Raw genomic sequence first — 16,921 nt, 5'->3', positions numbered from 1 at the left:
TTAGAGATGTAAACAGGACACTAGAAACAATTTCTAGTATTTTTAATTCAAGAGATTGATGGCTAATCTCTTTGAATTGATGAGAAATGAAGAGGATGAGAGGGAGAGCTTCAAAATGGTGTGATAAAGGAGTGTGGCTGCTAGTTTTATTTTATTTTCATAACAACACTTATATAGCTAGGTTAACACATTAAACCCTTGCCACATGTCACCCTTTGATTAGCTATAGGTTTAAGTGACCCAATCACATTGTGCCAAGTGTCAAACCTATATTTAATCTTAATTTTAATCATCTTACATGATTAAAAGACATTTGAAAAGTTTATGTGTAATGCCATGTGTCATCATCTCATAGTGCCACGTGTCACACTGCGAAATAACCAAAATACCCCTGTGTCTTAATTTTGAGTTCTTAATCCAAAATAATTATTTCTCTTCTTCTAATTAATTTTTATAGAATATAAATAAATTAATTAATTTCTATTAATTAATTTCTCATTAATTAAATTCATATTTAAATACTTTAAATATAAATTTAACTTATACTATACATCCAATAATTTAGATTTGGTTTCAAGTCATGCTAGGGACTTTGCAATCTAATTGCAAACCAAATCTATTTAATTAATCAATTAAACTCTTTAATTAATTAATTAAATCATATTTAAATAGGTGATAACTTGTGTATGTGTGTGACTTACTAGGCTCATCACTAATTGGCAATGAGACATGATATCAACTCTTAATATCATCAGAACTCTTTCTTACCATAAATGATTTCTCTAAATCATTTTATGCACCTCATAGACCATGGTTAACACCTAGCATAGCATGCCATGGGCACCCAATTAGTAATAAGGATTACCTTAAATGAACCTATAATCATATGTTACCATGCACTAGAATCTCTCTGTTACAAAATCCCAACTCAAGTTGGAGTCATGGTTTATGTCAAACTCCATTTGCTATGAATATTATGTTCTCTTTCAATTCCAGTTCTTGATTAAAAAGATTTTCTCATCAGAAACTCTTTTCTGATTAAATCTATCTGTCCTGGCCAGGAACTTGAAACATCAAGAATAATTAAATGAACATAGGATTTTATCTCTATTTACTTAGAGGATCAGATTCCATCTTGATCAACACCTACCTCCATATATAACTAGTAGGAGCCAACACATGCCCATATACCCATACACAGTACAAGTATGAAAGCAGTATCAAACTCAAACTACCTATATACAAGATAACTGTGCTACCTCAGGTCTAAAGATTATATGCACTGATATGATTTATGATAAAATATTGACAAGAGTAAACTCCATGTGCTTGTCAAAAGTGTCACTGGTTCGGCCTACTTATCATTTATAAGTGCCTATCATGTTTGCTATATGGCATGAGATTCACCATTCCATCTTATTTATATCTCATATAAATAACTTGGTAACAAACATGAATACAATCTTTCTGGATAATTCATGTCCTTATTATGAAGTATCCTCGATTGTGAACCTATTTATGATACTTTGTACTAGAAATACTGTCACTCATATTCTTAACAAATTAAGAATAGAATTTCTAACAAAATATTAATGGACGTTTTCTATTACACATAAATATATTATGTAAACAGAAAAGTGGAAATGCTTTTATTAATAAAAATATGTATAAGATACATACTAAATGATATGCTCTAGGGCATACTATTAACACTTACCATGTATAAGTGCTTATCATGTTTGTTATATGGCATGAGACTCATCATTCCATCTTATTTACATCTCATTTAAATAACTTGGGAACAAACATGATTACAATCTTTCTAGATAAGTCATGTCCTTATTGTGAAGTATCCTCGATTGTGAATGTAGCATCCTCACTTTAGCTAGTCCGTATAGTTTACTATTTCGGCGACCAATGTCGGTCTGGGCAGCTAGAATGCTTGAAATTATAATTAGACTAGAGTGAGGAGTTATAAATAAACCAAATAATGCTCATAAAAATCAAAGAAAATTTTTAGGAATGAATTGCACTAAGGTTAAACGAGCCGAAACCTCAGTGATGAGTAACCCGAAGGGGAAGTGATGGTGAAGGCCGTTAACAACCCTAGACCCAGGGAAAACTTTATTAAATAATTTTTGGGACCTTAGGGAAGGATTATTGGGGTTTCCATGACAATAGAATGTTAAGAAAACACAAGGAAAATTTAATCAATCGGTATACACAATTTTAGCTCGTTAAGCCAAACAGAGGGCATTTTGGTCATTTCGTCTTCAGAGATGATTTTTGGCCAACTTGTCCCATTAACTAAATAATTTATATGACATAAAATATGAATAAATATTGTTAAAAATTTAATTAAAATTAAGTAGACAAAAAAAGGAAAGAAAATAAAGATAAATGAGATTTATTACTTCATGCTTATGTAAGCATGAGATAATTAAAATGTTTGGACCAATCAAAATAAAAAGCCACCATAAAATACATTAAAAATAGAGAAAAGGAGCAGAATTCTAGAAAAAATAGCAACCATCCTCATCTTCTTCAAAACGTTCCATATGCTCTCCCTCACTCCTCCATTAACAAGCTTTCCAAATCTTCATTTCCCTAGTTTTCTTTCAACAAAAACCCTAAGTGTCAACACAAAACCTTGATATTTCATCTTGGTGAAGCTCTTTAGATGAAAAGGAAGTGTAAAGGAAGAACTCTAGCAAATTTGAAATTTCCTCCATTAGAGGTTAGTGACTAAACTTACTCATTCTCTTTTGATTCATGTTAAAGGAGTGGAGTGGAGTGGAATGTAAATTGCATGAAAATTAAAAATATACCATGTGTAAGCTTTCTTAAAATTTCGGTAGTTTTTGGATAGGTAGGGTTTGAAGATTTTCCTTGAATGGAAGTGGTACTCTAGCTGCCCTTAACATTAATATGTTGATTAGGATAGTGAAGTGCAAGTGAATACAAAAATCTGAAATGGTAGGGCTAGGGTTTGGACCCAAATTGAGACTTTGTTCATGTACTTGGTGAAAGAGAGTTTTAATGGTCAATTACTGACCATTTGGCTGTGTGTGAATAAGAAATGAAGTAGTTTGTTTAGTGGGAATTGAAGTTAGTATGGCTGCCCTTGGTGACCTGCAGGACTAGGCATGAGTCCAGCAAGTTTGGGCATCAATAACTAGAGTTGTAGAGGTTCAATTGGTGCAAGGACAATTGGACATGAAACTAGACACATAATGGCACAACTTTGGTGAAGAAACCATGCCCAGAAAATCAAACCAAGTTGACCTAAAGATTGCCCTAATCCGGGTGACCTGCATTCTGCCTAGGCAAAATGGCCAAATGAATAGTCTTTATTCATTTGGTCATAACTCAGTGTAGAAAGGTCCAATTGACCTGAAATTTTACTAGAAAATAGCTGAGACTTAGACTTACAACTTTCATGAAGAAACCTAACCTAAATGTTGACCATAACATGTTCAAAAGGTGACCTGCAATCACTGCACAAAATACTGTAGATTTGGTCAATCCAGAAAATCTGGGAAGTTGGCAATCCGGCCAGTCATGGTAATTAGGCCATAACTTGAGTTACAAAAATCCAAATGGAGTGATTCAAAAAAATAAATGTAACTATACACAATAAGGAACAACTTTCATGTTGAAAACTTTGCCAAATTCTCACTGCAAAAATGACTAATGGAACAGTAAATACAAGGCTTGAAATCTGAAAATTTTGAACAACTAACATTAAGCTTAGAAATGGTATTGGCAACCAATACCAATAATTTTAGAATGCAAAATGTGGTATGTTGGGAGTATTAAAATCAATTTACCTATTGTCTATGCAAAAGTCAACATTTTTGTTGACTAATGAAATGAATAGTAACACCTAACCTTAAATTTTAAGAATTGTACAATCTAAAAGTGTAACATGCCTTAGTACATCTAGTAAGATTGGTTTGGATAGGTTGGCATGCCAATAGGGTTTTATTAGTAGTACTACATATGGCTTCATGCCATTCTGTATTTTATGGCCTCACGTGCCATTATGTGTTATAATAGCCTTTGGCTATGTTGATTGAGTTGTTATACTTGGGTTTTATCCCTGATAATTATTACAGCTTATTAGTTTTTCTGTTGCACATCAGGAGACACAATGTGACCGATGGTGTGATGGTCCGAGGTACTTAGTACCCAGTGCCAGTTTACCCAATTATCCAGTCCAGTCGATTAGTATGGGTTACTCGGGCAATAAAAATAAATCTTATTAAATTTTAATCGAATAATACTGCAATAAATGCCAGAAATTAAGTCTACCTAAAATGTAAACATACATTCTGCATATTTATATTATTTTAGTTATTTTATTTTATATTATCACCACTAAGCAGAATTGCTTAGCGTGTTGCTTTTGCCACGTGCAGGTACTGAAGACATAGCTGGGAAGTCCAGCAGACCTCAGACCTGGTAAACTTTCAGATCTGCACACAAAGTCCAGAGTCACCTCACATTTGCAGTGCATTGGTAGGACATTAGGTTACTTTTGGTATTTTGTATTTTGTAAACTTTTGTAATGTATATTATAAACTCATGTAATTATGCTTTTGATGTAATTATCTATGAACCATGTTCAGTAATAAATTTGAGCATTTCTTATTGAATTGAGTATGATAAGAAACGAATTGAATTTTGAGATATTGAAGTCATTTGAGAAATTGTTGAAAATATGTTGGTGGTTGACTGAGATTGAAATTATGATTATATTGGAAGTGTTTTTAACAGATTCAAAAGAACTATTTTTCCAATTTACAGACGGCACTCTGCCGAATTTTCTATAAAATTTGTGAAAAATTCAGATTAATAAAAAATTATAAATAAATAAATTAAAAAGGGTAAATTGTAATGGAAATATGAATTGGTGCTCTGGCACAGTGTGTGGCATATCTTGCTCAGTTACGCTGTAGACGGGTAAGGGGTGTCACAGTGAACCTATTTATGATACCTTGTGTTAGAAATACTGTCACTCATATTTTAAACAACTTAAGAATAATATTTTTAACAAAATATCAATGGACATTTTCTATTATACATAAATATATTATGTAAATGGAAACGTGAAAATGCCTTTTATTAATAAAACATGTACAAGATACATACTAAATGATATGCTCTAGTGCATACTACTAACAATCTCCCACTAGCACTAGAGCCATTCATTACAATACCTTAGACCCATCTTCTCAAGATGTCTGTCTAACTGTGCTTGTGACAAAGGCTTAGTGAATGGATTAGCTGGATTTTCAGCTGATGTTATTTTCTGCATAGCTACATTTCCTCGTCCAACTATTTCTCTGATAATGTGGTAGTGCCTTTCTATGTGTTTGGATTTCTAGTGAGACCGAGGTTCCTTATATCCAAATAACTTCTTTTACAGCATCTAATGTAGCAATATATTCAGCCTTGGTAGTGGAATTTACAGTCGTACTCTGTTTGAAACTCTTCCAACTAACTACACTTCCATTACAAATGAACACAAACCTAGAGGTCGACTTTCTATCATCGATATCTGATTGGAAATCAGAATCAGTATAACCATCTAATTGCAAGTCTCCACCTCCATAAATAAAGAATAAATCCTTAGTTCTTCTCAAGAATTTAAGGATATTCTTGACAGCTATCTAGTATTCCAAAGCTGGATTGGATTGATACCTGCTAGTCAAACTAACAACATATGTAATATCTGGCCTAGTACACAATATTACATACATTAAACTTCTAATAACCGAAGCATATGGAATCCTGGCCATTTTTTCTCTTTCTTTAGGTGTCTTTGGAGACATCTCTTTAGAAAGGTGAATACCATGTCTTACTGGTAACAATTCTCTCTTGGAATCAAGCATGTTAAACCTCTTTAACATCTTTTCCAATTATAGACTTTGGGATAAACCAACTATTCTTTTCGCTCTATCTCTATGGATGCGAATCCCAAGAATATAGGTTGTCTCCCTTAAGTCTTTCATGGAGAATGTATTTGACAACCATAGCTTTACAGTTGTCAACATACCTATGTCATTACCCATTAATAGTATGTCATCCACATATAAGACAAGGAAAGTGATAACACTGTCACTAACCTTCTTATATACATATGGTGTTAGTAGTATGCCCTAGAGCATATCATTTAGTATGTATCTTATATATATTTTTATTAATAAAAGGCATTTCCACTTTTCCGTTTACATAATATATTTATGTGTAATAGAAAAGGTCCATTGATATTTTGTTAGAAATATTATTCTTAAGTTGTTAAGAATATGAGTGACAATATTTCTAGCACAAAGTATCATAAATAGGTTCACAATCTAGGATACTTCATAATAAGGACATGACTTATCCAGAAAGATTGTATTCATGTTTGTTCCCAAGTTATTTATATGAGATATAAATAAGATGGAATGGTGAGTCTCATGCCATATGACAAACATGATAGGCACTTATAAATGATAAGTAGGCCGAACCAGTGACACTTATGACAAGCACATGGAGTTTACTCTTGTCAATGTTTTGTCATAAATCATATCAGGGCATATAATCTTTAGACCTGAGATAGCACAGTTATCTTGTATATAGGTAGTTTGAGTTTGATACTGCTTTCATACTTGTACTGTGTATGGGTATATGGGCATGTGTTGGCTCCTACTAGTTATATATGGAGGTAGGTGTTGATCAAGATGGAATCTGTTCCTCTAAGTAAATAGAGATAAAATCCTATGTTCATTTAATTGTTCTTGATGTTTCAAGTTCCTGGCCAGGACAGATAGATTTATTCAGAAAAGAGTTTCTGATGAGAAAATCTTTTTAATCAAGAACTGGAATTAAAAGAGAATATAATATTCATAGCAAATGGAGTTTGACATAAACCATGACTCCAGCTTGAGTTGGGATTTTGTAACAGAGAGATTCTAGTGCATGGTAACATATGATTATAGGTTCATTTAAGGTAAACCTTATTACTAATTGGGTGGCCATGGCATGCTATGCTAGGTGTTAACCATGGTCTATGAGGTTCATAAAATGATTTAGAGAAATCAATTATGGTAAGAAAGAGTTCTGATGATATTAAAGAGTTCTGATGATATTAAGAGTTGATATCATGTCTCATTGCCAATTAGTGATGAGCCTAGTAAGTCACACACATACACAAGTTATCACCTATTTAAATATGATTTAATTAATTAATTAATTAAAGAGTTTAATTGATTAATTAAATAGGTTTGGTTTGCAATTAAATTGCAAAGTCCCTAGCATGACTTGAAACCAAATCTAGATTATTGGATGTGTAGTATAAATTAAAGTTATATTTAAAGTGTTTAAATATGAATTTAATTAATGAGAAATTAATTAATAGAGATTAATTAATAAATTTATATTTGATATAAATTAATTAGAAGAAGAAAAATAATTATTTTGGGTTGAGAACTCAAAATTAAGACACGGGCATTTTGGTCATTTTGCTGTGTGACACGTGGCACCATGAGATGGTGACACATGGGATTACACATAAGCTTGCCAAATGTTTTTTAATCATGTAAGATGATTAAAATCAAGATTAAATATAGGTTTGACACTTGGCACAATGTGATTGGGTCACTTAAACCTAGAGCTAATCAAAGGGTGACATGTGGCAAGGGTTTAATGTGTTAACCTAGCTATTTAAGTGTTGTCATGAGAAAATAAAACACAACCAGCAGCCACACTCCTTTGTTACGCCACTTTGAGGGTTTTCATCTCTTCTTCTTCAACTCTTATCAATTCAAAGAGATTAGCCATCAATCTCTTGAATTAAGAACACTAGAAATTGTTTCTAGTGTTCTGTTTACATCTTTAATCTCTTAAAAGGCAGAACTTGATTTTCTAATTAATAGAAAAAGCTTTAGAAGCTATTCAGGGGCTGCCATAGGTGTTCTTGGTGTGGACAAGCTAGAGGGACAACATCTGGTGTCTTGAAGACGAATCTCAAAGGCGCAGACATGCTGCAGTGCATCAAGAGGTTAGTGTAATCGTTCTTGATTTAATCTAGGGTTCTAAAATTAATCTGATTAATTTTAAAATCTTAAATGGCAAATACAGATCCAAAAACATATTAAAAGAGTTTTAATATGTTGTTTATCATTGAAATCAAATAGATAAAAATAAATCTTGCATGATGCATGTGACCCTAGGTGAAAATTTTTGAATTCAATGGTATAAACTTGTGTTTTTCACTCTTCCGTTCCTTCAATTGGTATCAGAGCCACTATATTTGCCATTTAGATTGATGTTTATATGATTTAATTGTGTGTTTGATCATGAGATCAAGAGTTTATTCCTGGTTGCAAAGTCAAAGTGGCAGCACAAATGATGAACACCATGGTGTGCATGGTTGATGCATCACAATGGTGTGCAAAGGTAAATGGATGGTGAATGTGCAATTGTTGTATGATTTAAGATCCATTTTATGTCTAATTAAATTGTTTAATTAGAATTTTTATCACACAATTAAATTATGATTCAAATCAGAATTTTAAAAATTGTTTGAATGTGATTCAAATCTGAATTTTAAAAGTTGTTTGAATGTGATTCAAATCTGAATTTTTAAAGTTGTTTGAATCATATTTCAATCTGATTTTTTAAAATTGATTGAATAAAATTCAGATCTGATTTTTTAAAAAATATTTGAATGTGATTCAAATCTGATTTTTTAAAAAATGTTTGAATGCGATTCAAATCTGAATTTTTAAATTTGTTTGAATGAGATTCAAATCTGAATTTTTAAATTTATTTGAATCATATTCAAATCTGAATTTTTAAGTTGAATATGAGATATTCAATTTAATTTAAGTATGTATGTTTTATTTAATTGTTAAATAGTGATATGCATGATGGATGATCATGGACTATAAAAGACCAATGTGATTGGATTTATTTCTTTTATGTTTCTTTGGGATTGTAAATTAATTAATTTATTTTAATTTATTTTGGCATGTATTATTAAGTTTGTAATAATTTTTGGGTTGTAATTTCATTTATTTAAGTTCTTGTAAATTCGCCTTGGTATGCCAAGGATTACTATGTAATATTGGATTGCAAGAAGTTCAAGGAGGTCAAGAGCATTGGTGGGACCAGTGGGAGGAATTCAAGATCAAGTGTTGATTATGTACTCCTTCAGCAACTCTTGTAAAATGAATGAATGAAATGCACCTAGGAATGCCCTGATTCAATTCTTGGTGGCTCAGAATTGAATCCCTTAGAAAGTCCATGATCATACCATATTTACTGCTTATCCATGAATGCATGAGATGTATGGGAATGTATGCAATTATATGATATATGCATGCTAAATGGATAATGTGCAAAGTGAGACCTTACTAGTAAATAGAATGACCATAAAATCTTCCAAACAAATGATTAAGTTGAAAATGCTATAATTAAAGTAATTATAACATAGGCCCTCCATTGGGGCAATTATTTTAAGAAATTTTAAATAGTTGCATAAGATGCAATTTATTTAAGAGATTTTCTTAAGAATAATTGTTAAGCATGGGATGTTGTAAATATGTAAATGGTTTAGTGGCCAATATTGGATGTACCTGAGGACATTAAAATTATTTGCATAATTACTGGCTCAATGGGATCAACTTAACTAATGCAAGATAAGTCAATAATGGATGTACCTGAGATTTTGAGCATTAGGGGCTAGGTAAAGGATTGAACCTCACATGAGATGTGATGGGCAAAGAGTTGCTCACTTATAGTTTATTGTAATTCCAATAATGGATGTACCTGAGGATGATCAATAGAATTATAAGAATTCAATCACCCACTAGAAATCCATCCAACTAGGATTTCCGTTTTCTACTTTGGAAGTGTAGGATTCGCTAAGTTAGTGGGAGGACCAATTTGATTAAAAGACCATAATCATTTTGGTTAATTACATGATACATTTACTAATTAATCTGGTTATTTTCTGCAATTAATTTTCTGATAAAAATGATCACAAAACAACCACCACCATCCAATATCCTTGCAAGCATACTTGATCACAATAGGTTGACAGGACCTAATCTGTCTGATTGGCTAAGAAATTTGAAACTTGTCCTGAACCTTGAACATATAGGATATGTTCTAGATTCAAATGTTCCTGGTCCCTTACCTTCAGAGGCCACACAAGAGGAACATGAAACTTTGGACAAGTGGAAGGAGCATGATATGAGAGCTAAGTGTTACATGCTTGCTTCCATGAGTAATGAGTTACAGAAGCAACATGAGAACATGCAGAGTGCGAGTGAGATCCTCCTTCACCTACAAGAGTTGTATGGTGAGCACAGCAGGAATGCTAGGTATGAGATATCTAGGCAGCTGTTCCGCATGAGGATGTCTGAGGGACAGAATGTTGGGGATCATGTCCACAAGGTGATTCGGCTGATTGAGCAGTTGGAATATCTTGACTTCAACATGGATTTCCAACTACAGACGGATTTGATCCTTCAGTCCCTTCCTGGGTCTTTTGGGAAATTTTGTGACAAATTTCCATATGACTCAACAGAATGCACCTTAGCCGGTTTACTCAACATGCCGTTATTGCCCAAAAGAATATGCAGCAATAAAGGAAAAGAGGTAGCTTTGTTGCATCTTCTTCTCACTGGAAAGTCCAACAAGAAGAAGGGCAATAAGAAAAAGAAACCTCAGATTCTGGTCCTTCTAAAAAATAGCTAAATGTAAAAGGAAGACTAAAGTCGATGAAGGCAAAGGAAAGTGTTTCCACCGCCAACAGAAAGTGTTTCCACCGCCAATAAGAAAGTGTTTCCATTACCAAGAAGAAAGTGTTTCCACCGCCGAGTATAGCAATCTAAATGAAAGCAATGCCGTGAAAAACAACTCAAGTTCAAAATATATTTGGCACTTAAGGTTATGTCATGTTGCAGAAGATAGGATTACAAAATTGGAGAAAATGGGGATTCTATCCTTATTGGACTCGAGCCTACTCCAACTTGTGAATCTTGCCTTCGTGGCAAAATGACTAGATCACCCTTTGTTGGACAGGCTAAGAGCTGAAAATATTTTGGTGCTAATACATAGTGATGTATGTGGTCCATTTAAAGAAATGGCTAGAGGGGGCTTTCATTATTTTATTACCTTTACTGATGATAAATCAAGGTATGGGTATTTGTATTTGATGAAATACAAACATGAATCTTTTGAAAAGTTCAAAGAATTTAAATCTGAAGTAGAAAATCAAACAGGAAAGAGTATTAAAGCTCTTCGATCAGATCGTGGAGGTGAATATTTGAGTACTGAATTTGATGAATACTTGAGAGATCATGGCATTGTTTCTCACCGACTCCTCCAGAACACCACAACCGAATGGTGTATCGAAGGAGAAATCGTACCCTATTGGATATGGTACATAGTATGATGAGCTATACTGATATGCCAATCTCCTTTTGGGGATTTGCATTAGAATCAACTTTGTATATTCTGAATAGGATTCCATCAAAATCAGTTTCTTCCACACCTTATGAGATATGGCATGGAAGAAAACCAAGTCTTAAGCATGTTAAGATTTGGGGTTGTCCAGCTTATATCAAAAAGCGGAACACTGATAAATTGGAGACCAGATCAGAAAAGGGTCGATTTGTTGGATATCCAAAAGATAGTTTTGGATATTATTTTTATTTGCCTACTTCACAAAAGGTTGTGATAAGTAGAGATGCCACATTTCTTGAACAACAGTTTGTTCAAGAAGGAGGCAAAGGAAGGCAAATAGAGTTAGAATTGGAGAATTCTGACCAACCAACATATGAGATGGATATAGATCCATCTAGTCAACCTATACCCATTGATGAAACATCTACAGCTGTTCCTCGTAGAACAACCAGGGTATCTCACCCACCAGTGAGATATGGTTTTCTTCATGAAGAAGAACAAGAGTTGTCTACTCATGAAGAAGTAGATCATGGAGATGATCCACTTACCTATGAAGAAGCTATATCAGATATAGACTCTTCAAAATGGATTGATGCTATGAAATCCGAGATTGATTCCATGTATAAGAATCAAGTTTGGGATCTTGTTGACCCACCTGAAGGTATTGTACCTATAGGGAACAAATGGGTTTTCAAGAAGAAAATTGGTTCTGATGGAAAGGTAGAGACCTATAAGGCAAGGCTAGTAGCGAAAGGGTTTCGCCAAAGGCAAGGAATCGACTATGAGGAGACTTTCTCACCTGTTGCCATGCTTAAATCAATTAGGATTTTATTAGCAATAGTTGCGTACTATGATTATGAGATTTGGCAGATGGATGTCAAAACAGCTTTTCTTAATGGATACATTGAAGAAAACATTTTCATGGAACAACCTAGGGGATTTGAATCCCAAGATGGTTGCAAGGTATGCAAGCTAAAGCGATCCATTTATGGGTTGAAACAAGCTTCGAGGAGTTGGAACATCCGTTTTGATGAAGCCATTAAATCCTTTGGTTTTATCAAAAATGAGGATGAGCCATGTGTATATAAGAAGGTTAGTGACAGTGGTATCACTTTCCTTGTCTTATATGTGAATGACATACTATTGATGGGTAATGACACAGGTATGTTGACAACTATAAAGGTATGGTTGTCAAATACATTCTCCATGAAAGACTTAGGGGAGGCAACCTATATTCTTGGGATTCGCATCTATAGAGATAAAGCGAAAAGAATAATTGGTTTATCCCAAAGTCTATACTTGGAAAAAGGTGTTAAAGAGGTTTAACATGCTTGATTCCAAGAGAGGATTGTTACCAGTGAGACATGGTATCCATCTTTCTAAAGAGATGTCTCCAAAGACACCTGAAGAAAGAGATAAGATGGCCAGGATTCCATATGCTTCGGCTATTAGAAGTATAATGTATGCAATGTTGTGTACTAGGCCGGATATCGCATATGCTGTTAGTTTGACTAGCAGGTATCAATCCAATCCAGGTTTGGAACATCGATAGTCACAAGAATATCCTTAAGTACTTGAGAAGAACTAAGGATTTATTCTTGATTTATGGAGATGGAGACTTGCAATTGGATGGTTATACTGATTCTGATTTCCAATCAGATATTGATGATAGAAAGTCTACCTCTAGATATGTGTTCATTTGTAATGGAGGTGCAGTCAGTTGGAAGAGTTCTAAACAGAGCACGACTACAGATTCCACTACAGAGGCTGAGTATATTGCTGCATCGATGTCGCAAAGGAAGTCGCTTTGGATAAAGAAGTTCGTGATAGAACTTACAGTAGTTCCTTCCATTGAGTCAGCTGTTCCACTACACTGTGACAACAATGGAGCAGTCATACAGGCTAAGGAACTAAGGTCTCACCCAAAATCCAAACACATAGAAAGGCACTACCACATTATCAGACATATAGTTGGGCAAAGGCGATATAGCCATGCAGAAAAATAACATCAGCTGAAAAAAATTCAGCTGATCCATGCATTAAGCCTTTGTCACAAGCTCAGTTAGACTGACATCTTGAGAAGATGGGTCTAAGGTATTGTAATGAATGGCTCTAGTGCTAGTGGGAGATTGTTAGTAGTATGCCCTAGAGCATATCATTTAGTATGTATCTTATATATATTTTTATTAGTAAAAGGTATTTCCACTTTTCCGTTTACATAATATATTTATGTGTAATAGAAAAGGTCCATTGATATTTTGTTAGAAATATTATTCTTAAGTTGTTAAGAATATGAGTGACAATATTTCTAGCACAAAGTATCATAAATAGGTTCACAATCTAGGATACTTCATAATAAGGACATGACTTATCCAGAAAGATTGTATTCATGTTTGTTCCCAAGTTATTTATATGAGATATAAATAAGATGGAATGGTGAGTCTCATGCCATATGACAAACATGATAGGCACTTATAAATGATAAGTAGGCCGAACCAGTGACACTTGTGACAAGCACATGGAGTTTACTCTTGTCAATGTTTTGTCATAAATCATATCAGTGCATATAATCTTTAGACCTGAGATAGCACAGTTATCTTGTATATAGGTAGTTTGAGTTTGATACTGCTTTCATACTTGTACTGTGTATGGGTATATGGGCATGTGTTGGCTCCTACTAGTTATATATGGAGGTAGGTGTTGATCAAGATGGAATCTGTTCCTCTAAGTAAATAGAGATAAAATCCTATGTTCATTTAATTGTTCTTGATGTTTCAAGTTCCTGGCCAGGACAGATAGATTTATTCAGAAAAGAGTTTCTGATGAGAAAATCTTTTTAATCAAGAACTGGAATTAAAAGAGAATATAATATTCATATTAAATGAAGTTTGACATAAACCATGACTCCAGCTTGAGTTGGGATTTTGTAACAGAGAGATTCTAGTGCATGGTAACATATGATTATAGGTTCATTTAAGGTAAACCTTATTACTAATTGGGTGGCCATGGCATGCTACGCTAGGTGTTAACCATGGTCTATGAGGTTCATAAAATGATTTAGAGAAATCATTTATGGTAAGAAAGAGTTCTGATGATATTAAGAGTTGATATCATGTCTCATTGCCAATTAGTGATGAGCCTAGTAAGTCACACACATACACAAGTTATCACCTATTTAAATATGATTTAATTAATTAATTAATTAAAGAGTTTAATTGATTAATTAAATAGGTTTGGTTTGCAATTAAATTGCGAAGTCCCTAGCATGACTTGAAACCAAATCTAGATTTTTGGATGTGTAGTATAAATTAAAGTTATATTTAAAGTGTTTAAATATGAATTTAATTAATGAGAAATTAATTAATAGAGATTAATTAATAAATTTATATTTGATATAAATTAATTAGAAGAAGAAAAATAATTATTTTGGGTTGAGAACTCAAAATTAAGACACAGGGGCATTTTGGTCATTTTGCAGTGTGACACGTGGCACCATGAGATGGTGACACATGGGATTACACATAAGCTTGCCAAATGTTTTTTAATCATATAAGATGATTAAAATCAAGATTAAATACAGGTTTGACACTTGGCACAATGTGATTGGGTCACTTAAACCTAGAGCTAATCAAAGGGTGACATGTGGCAAGGGTTTAATGTGTTAACCTAGCTATTTAAGTGTTGTCATGAGAAAATAAAACACAACCAGCAGCCACACTCCTTTGTCACGCCACTTTGAGGGTTTTCATCTCTTCTTCTTCATCTCTTATCAATTCAAAGAGATTAGACATCAATCTCTTGAATTAAGAACACTAGTAATTGTTTCTAGTGTTACATTTACATCTTTAATCTCTTAAAAGCAGAACTTGATTTTCTAATTAATAGAAAAAGCTTTAGAAGCTATTCAAGGGCTGCCATAGGTGTTCTTGGTGTGGACAAGCTAGAGGGACAACATCCGTGTCACGAAGACGAATCTCAAAGCGCAGAACATTGCGATTGCATCAAGAGGTTAGTGTAATCGTTCTTGATTTAATCTAGGGTTCTAAAATTAATCTGATTAATTTTAAAATCTTAAATGGCAAATACAGATCCAAAAACATATTAAAAGAGTTTTAATATGTTGTTTATCATTGAAATCAAATAGATAAAAATAAATCTTGCATGATGCATGTGACCCTAAGTGAAAATTTTTGAATTCAATGGTATAAACTTGTGTTTTTCACGCTTCCGTTCCTTCATATGGCTCATCCTCATTTTTGATAAAATCAAATGACTTAATGGCTTCATCAAAACGGATGTTGCAACTCCTCGAAGCTTGTTTTAACCCATAAATGGATCGCTTTAGTTTGCATACCTTGGAACCATCTTGGGATTCAAAACCCCTAGGTTGTTCCATGAAAATGTTTTCTTCAATGTATCCATTGAGAAAAGTTGTTTTGACATCCATCTGCCAAATCTCATAATCATAGTATGTAGCTATTGCTAATAGAATCCTAATTGATTTAAATATGGCAACAGGCGAGAAAGTCTCCTTATAGTTGATTCCTTGCCTTTGGCAAAACCCTTTCGCTACTAGCCTTGCCTTATAGGTCTCTACCTTTCCATCAGAACTAATTTTATTCTTGAAAACCCATTTGTTCCCTATAGGTACAATAACTTCAGGTGGGTCAACAAGATCCCAAACTTGATTCTTATACATGGAATCAATCTCGGATTTCGTAGCATCAATCCATTTTGAAGAGTCCATATCTGATATAGATTCTTCATAGGTAAGTGGATCATCTCCATGATCTACTTTTTCATGAGTAGACAACTCTTGTTCTTCTTCATAAAGGAAATCATATCTCACTAGTGGGTGAGATACCCTGGTTGTTCTACGAGGAATAGCTGTAGATGTTTCATCAATGGGTGTAGGTTGATTAGATGGATCTATATCCATCTGATCTGTTGGTTGGTCAAAATTCTCTAATTCTAACTCTATTTGCCTTCCTTTGCCTCCTTCTTGAACAAACTATTGTTCAAAAAATGTGGCATCTCTACTTACCACAACCTTTTGTGAAGTAGGCAAATAAAAACAATATCCAAAACTATCTTTTAGATATCTAACAAATCGACCCTTTTCTGATCTGGTTTTCAATTTATCAGTGTTCAACTTTTTGATGTAAGTTGGACAACCCCAAATCTTAACATGCTTAAGACTTGGTTTTCTTCCATGCCATATCTCATAAGGTGTGGAAGAAACTAATTTTGATGGAATCCTATTCAAAATATATAAAGCTGATTCTAATGCAAATCCCCAAAAGGAGATTGGCATATTAGTATAGCTCATCATGCTACATACCATATCCAATAAGGTACGATTTCTCCTTTCAGATACACCATTCAACTGTGGTGTTCCTGGAGGATTCAGCTGGGAAACAATGCTGTGCCCTCTCAAGTATTCATCAAATTCAGTACT

This window comes from Hevea brasiliensis, chromosome 15 (assembly GCF_030052815.1).
Source record: "Hevea brasiliensis isolate MT/VB/25A 57/8 chromosome 15, ASM3005281v1, whole genome shotgun sequence".
In the NCBI taxonomy this organism is placed as follows: Eukaryota; Viridiplantae; Streptophyta; class Magnoliopsida; order Malpighiales; family Euphorbiaceae; genus Hevea; species Hevea brasiliensis.
The sequence above is the reverse complement of the archived record's forward strand: the minus strand, read 5'-3'. Positions refer to the sequence as shown.